Source organism: Nuphar pumila, chromosome 4, assembly GCF_984573655.1.
Source record: "Nuphar pumila chromosome 4, dmNupPumi1.hap1.1, whole genome shotgun sequence".
Lineage (NCBI taxonomy): Eukaryota > Viridiplantae > Streptophyta > Magnoliopsida > Nymphaeales > Nymphaeaceae > Nuphar > Nuphar pumila.
The window spans coordinates 141,867,537-141,874,093 of NC_143252.1; the positions used below are offsets into that span (position 1 = coordinate 141,867,537).

The following is a 6,557-nucleotide window of genomic DNA, read 5'->3' on the forward strand; positions in this document are numbered from 1 at the left end:
TCCATATCCAGATTCAGATCTAGCTCTGGTTCCACATTTCTTAAGTCTGGTTGGATCCGGATCAGGATCCAGCACCGACATCTAAGGGTTGGACCAGAACTGGACCCACCTGGGTTCAATGCAGGTCCGACCCTTTTGACATCCCTTGAATATAGGTGGGGACACCAGGTCAGTACACGACCCAGAGACGGGCCAGGTTCAAGCTGCTTGTGCAAAGCTCAATCAAGCTCAAAGTTTAACCTGATCCAAGTTACATACGAGGCCGTTATAGGGATGGCAGTGGGGCGGGGCGGGGCGGGGGACAAGGTTTCCACCCCCGCCCCGCCTCAAAATTTTATCCTCCACCCCCGCCCCGCCTCCTCCCCGTTTCATACCCTTCATCCCCAGTCCAAACGGGGATGAGGCGGGGCGGGGATATTGCGGGGAAAAGTGGTCGGGGCGGGGATTAGGCGGGGGATCGTGGCGGGGACGGGGCGGGGCAGGGAAAAGTGCACGTCCACCCCCGCCCCGCCTCCGCGGCAGGGATGGATTTTATCCTCCACCCTCGCCTCCATCCCCGTTTCATACCCTTCATCCCCGGTCCAAACGGGGTGAGGCGGGGCAGGGCCCCGCTTTCCCGGGTCCACTGCCATCCCTAGATGTGTATGAAAAAAGAATATCTCAATGAAAATGCTATCGTCTTTTGTGGCCAGTAGGGTGGTTACAAGGGCGTTGAGATGAATGCACCAGATCAAACTCTGCTGGCGCACGAGTGTGTTCATAACTTTTAGAGGTGGGCCACGTAAGGGAGGGTGGTCGTAGGGCTCCACCCGAGGAAGGTTTCTCATCATCAAAATAGGAAAAACAAAATGCTATCAAAGTTTAACCTGATGTGACCCCAAAGGGGTTAGCATAGTTGGACAGGGCCTCGGTTAGATGAGCAGTCAAGGTTCAACTCCTGTGGGTGCTACCCTTGCTCAGCTTTGGCCTTGGTCCTGGGTGCGAGGTCCTAGTCCTCAGAGTTTTATGTCACTAGGATGGAGATGCTGTCTCCAGTCACGGACATGGTTTCCCCAGGCAAAATATAGAAGAAAAAAAAGACAGCCTGATGTGTCCTGGGACGATGAGTCCTAGTTTGCCTTGAGATTAGACAGGCAAGGTGACAAAGTCATGCTTCGCTTGGACAAGTCTCCTTCCCAGAGACTTTTTATTTGGACTTTTATGTTACAATTAGGGATGTCAATGGATTGGATTTAGATCCGATATTAGAATTGGGACCTTGTTGTGTGAACAGGCAAGGTGGCTCAGTCATGCTTCGCTTGGACAAGTCTCCTCCCGAAAGACTTGACTTTTACTTGAACTCTTATGTCACAATTAGGGATGTCAATGGATTGGATTTAGATCCGATATTAGGACTTGTTTTGTGAACAATTTTTGTTGCCACGGAATATATGAAGGAAAAGAAGATGGCAGAAATTTTGGTAAAAAAAAAAAGGATTTTTCACAAAAGTAAAAAACGTAGGATTTGAACCCGACGTGAATCGAACACGCAACCTTCTGATCTGGAGTCAGACGCGCTACCATTGCGCCACGGATCCAATGGTGATACTTGTACGGAAGTTATTATATATAAAGTTTATACACATGCTTAGCTGGACAGGGCCGATCAGCGACCAGGAAAAAGTACTTGCAAGAAATTGCATGTTTGGAAAACGTAGAAAAATTGCAAAAAAAAGGAAAATATATAAAAAAAAACTTGGAAGTAATGATACAAAGGGAAAAAAAATCATGACATTTAATAAGCGAAATTTCCAATTTATCAAGACCAATTCAGGAACAAATTTGCTTCTAAAATATCTCAATAAAATCGTAATATCTTCAATGTGTCATTGATATCTGTGCATTTTTCTAGTTCAGTCTAACACGAGGACAATGTTCGGTATGCTTGATTTTATAGGAATCGGCTTTTAGGTTATCTGTTTTAGATAGGCAGGTAGGTTTTTATATGGTTTAAAAATTGTCCATTTAAGATTTTCATAAATATTAAAGGCTTAAAAGATCATATTTATTTATCAAAATAAACATTATCCAAGTGTTGTTCTCTACTAAATTGACCATGTCAAATATATTTGTACAATTAGATTTAAGAAAAATATGAAAAAGTACTTAAAAGTCCTGTTTGCTAGCTGTTAGTTAGGAAAGCAGTTAGCAGTTACTGCCTTCTAAGACATATATATATATATATAATCACTAGAATATGAGAACTAATGTGTGAACCACTATTTTCATGATTTTTTTTTCTTTTCTCTTGAATCTAACCATACTAATGTGAATTAGATTTATAAGAATCAACTCTTGAATCAACTGAGGACATGTGTTTCGGAACGAGGAGATACGTAAGAAGGTAGGCGTTGCACCCATTGAAAATAAGATGAGAGAGAATCGTTTACGTTGGTTTGGACATATTCGGCGAAGGCCTAATGATGCTCCAGTTAAAAGGATGGAGAAATGAGAAAATATATTAGTTAAAAGAAGTCGGGGTAGGCTTAGGAAGACATGGATGGAGGTGATAGGAAATGATACGAATGCTTTGATTTTTTTTAAGGTTTTAAAATCAATGGCTCATAATTTTTATAAATATTCAAGCATTCAAAAATCATATTTTTTCATAAAAAATACATGATCCAATAGTTGATTCATAGCAAATTCACCATGTCAAGCATATCTATATGGTTGGATTTGCAAAAAAGGTGTTGGAAATGCCCATATTTCAAGTTCTCATGTTTTATATATATATATATATATATATATATATATATATATATATATATATATAGAGAGAGAGAGAGAGAGAGAGAGAGAGAGAGAGGAAACCTCATCATAAAATGAACAATTTTGTTTTTTTCTTGAAAAATTGGTGGAAAAGTTCAGGGCACATTTACAATTAGAAATACTAAAATGTCTTAAAAGTTAAAAATATATGATAAAATTATCCTAATATTAAGATATGTTGGGAATCATGTTAAAATCATGATGATACAGGCATGATGGTAACTTGACTTTTGGATGAACCTACTTAAAATTTGAAAACACATAAATTTCTACTTAGAGACCCAGTGATTATCAGATATTCCAAAAAGAATCCATGTTCTCCAAACTTGGTTTTTTACTGAAATTGTCAAACAGAGACCTGAAGTAACTTCATGATTGAGGTCTACACAAAGTATATCATTTTTAACACGTGGTTTGAAAATAAACATTTTGCTATTTTATTATAAACTTATTGCACATACCTCAGTTAATCAAATTGTGGTCATTGTTTGCCGTTTCAATGAAAAGTTGGATCCTGAATATCTTTTCAGAAAACACAGTACTCTTTTTGGGATATCTGATAAAAGGCGCGGATTACCTGAATGGAACATTCCAAAGAATTTTGACTTGTCAAACACCAAACACCAGCAACCTTGTTTTTTCTAGAAACTATAACTGATTAAAGAAAATGATATCTTATTTGACGATGGTCGGTCTCCCCAAAAAATAGACTATCCTAGCCCCCAAGTTACTCTATGTAGTAACATTGTTTCCTGCGACCAATTTTGTAGAGTTGCGTCTAAAGTATATTTTGCTTTTGGTTGAGTTTCGATGTAAAGTGTCGAGTCAGTTGTAATTTTTTTCGGGCCACCCATGTACTTTGGTTCAGGTTGATGAATATCCTGAAGGGTTAGCCTATAGATCTGAACTGTAATGAACCTTCGAGCAAAAATGTGAATGAATGCAAACAGGAAGAGTTTTTTTTTTGTTCACCTTCGTTGTGATTGTTTTTGAGTGTTTGCAGATTCTCTTCCTCTCTATTCTCTCACTTTCTTGCATTCTTAGTTATCAAAACTTTCGCAACGACAAGTGAGCGATCAAAATGCTTGCGGTGGTAAGAAAGGACCGTTGCATCACATTGATCTATTAAAGAATTAGGCTCGTGATAAGTAGTACCAGAGTCCGTTCCCGAGCTTGGGAAAAGACTTAGAAGTCGGTGTCAAGATAAGTACCGACAAGCCATGATTTGTGAGCAAGACATCGTGGCGCACCGATACAACTTGCGAAACACCAAAAGAAACACAGTTGCTGAGGTCGAGAAGATGAGTTCACCTCGAGGCCATGAGCAGATGGCTGTGACCGTCAACAGACTGGTGGCTGATGTGACTTTACACGAAAAAATAATTTCATGCATAGTTGAGTCATTCGGAGGACTAGACGATGAGGCGATGAGCCTACGAGAGTAGGCAACTATGCTGATGAGACATATTATTTCGCTGACTACGACAATGACCACCCTACATATTGAAGTTGAGGAGCTTCAGTTGAAGAACCACACTCTGCAGCGGACAATTACCCTCAATGGCGAAAATGATGATAGGCCATCAAAGATAGATGTGCTGAGGCCAGCTAAATTCAATGATTCCAAAGATAGCAAGGCAATAAAAAACTTTTTATTCCAGGTGGAAGACTACTTGGACATTCAGAATGTATTGGCCGGAACCTCAGGGTGAAAGTGACAACAACTCTACTTGACAGAGATGCTATAACCTACTGGAAACGGAAGCATAGCGACATGGAAAGGGGTCACTGTGTGATTGATACCTTTAAAACCTTAAAAAATAAGCTATGAAACTACTTTATACCAAGAAATGTATATTGCCAGGCTTATCGGATGGTGGCAGCACTCAAGCACACTAGAGCCTTGATAGACAACATCAGGACATTCCAGAAGCTCATGCTAGACGTTACCAATATGACGGATGAAAACAAACTCAACTGGTTTATCATGGAACTACAACTTTGGGCACAGTTCGAAGTGAAAATGAGCAATTCCTAAACTTTGAAAGATGTGTATGTGATGACCGAGTGACTAGTGGATACACAACACAAGTCTTTTATTCCACCGACTAAGGTTGAGAAGAAGCCCAACCACGAAGGCAAGAAGGAGGATCGACACTACAATAAAGGTGAGTCATCGACCCAACACCATTCTGACAAGAGACAGAATTATAGAAAGCATATCAATAATGGCAACAAAGGGTCAGTTGTAACTTGTTTGTTTTATGACGAGAAACATATTGTCAGGCAATGTCCAAAACGCCTCGTGAAGGACAACGAACAAGACAATACAGTGCAGGCGAAGAGTAGTGATGTCGAGATCGTGCAACCAAGGATGAGAGACGAAAGCTAAAAGATGTGGAGAGACGCTACACAGTGCATAAACATGAAATGATGACCATTGTTCACTACCACAGAACTTGCTGACACTATATTCTGAGTGCCCAGTTCATCGCCATGAGCTATTTTCAGACGCAGAAGAAGCTGATATCTAAGCAAGCTCCGTGGCAAATATTTTTAACTAAGTTAAACTTTGCTTTGGAGTATAAGGTGGGGAAGACCAACGTTATTGCTAACGCCCTGAGTTGCATAGCAGAACTGGTGGTTGTGCGGGCGGAGCCTTTCGAAGTTCACTTGGAGGGCACATTGCTGGACCACATCTGTGAAGGAATGCAACATAATACAACAACGCAACACCTTGTCTCTCTGACATAGGCGGAAAAGACTCGATGATTCTAACTATGGGATGACATCCTCATGACTAAAGGGGGATGCACCTTCGTGTCGCGGTAGGGAAGTCTTCACCATGAATTGCTTAAGGAGTGCAATGATACTTTATGGGCAGGTCATCCAGGTTAGAAGCAGACCTTAGCACTTCTTGAACGTGGGTACTATTGGCCGTAAATGAGAGACAATGTAGAGGGGGGAAGTGTGAATGTACCTCATCTACCAGCAAGACAATGAGACTAACCAGAAGGTTGTCAGTCTCCTTGAGCCTCTACCTAACTCAGAATATTCTTGAAAAAATATTTCTATAAACTTCATTATTAGCTTACCGAACGTAGATGGCTTAAGCTCTATCCTAGTGGTGGTGGACCGTTTCTCAAAATATGACACCTTCATCTCAACTTCCAAAGAGTGCCATATAGAGAAGACGACAGAGCTATTCGTTAAGCATGTGGTGAAGCATTGAGATATACAAAGAAGCATTGTGAGAAATCACGATACTCGCTTCACGGGCAAATTCTGGCATGAAGTGTTTCAACTACTTGACTCTGATATGCTATTTTCAATAATTTTTCACCCACAGACCGATGGGTAAACGGAGCACATCAATGAACTATTGGAGCAATACCTTAGGCACTTTGTTAGCGCCAATCAGAAGGACTGGGTAAAGCTCCTGGATGTGACCCAATTATGCTATAATCTTCAAAAGAGCTAGTCTTCAGGCCACATCCTGTTTGATATAGCGATGGGACAATAGCCGCTGACCCCACATACTCTAGCCGCACAGGAGAAGGAAAGGCCATCCTTTGCCTATTAGTTTGTTCGAGATTGGCACGAGCATACCAAGCTGGTGAAGATGTTTTTGTACAAAGCAGCCAAAAAGATGAAGAAGTGGGTAGACAAGCACCATCGTCTTGCTGAGTTCTATGTTGGAGACCAGGTGTTAGTAAAATTCTACCCGGATCACATAAACATCTTTC

General features: G+C 41.0%; 1 non-coding gene across 1 annotated transcript; it reads right to left on the minus strand.

Moving 5' to 3' along the window:
- Window positions 1-1,505: 1,505 nt before the first annotated feature.
- On the minus strand, window positions 1,506-1,577 carry TRNAW-CCA (transfer RNA tryptophan (anticodon CCA)). The gene has a single exon. It is a non-coding gene; the product is annotated as a tRNA-Trp (tRNA).
- Between the last annotated feature and the right edge of the window lie 4,980 nt (window positions 1,578-6,557).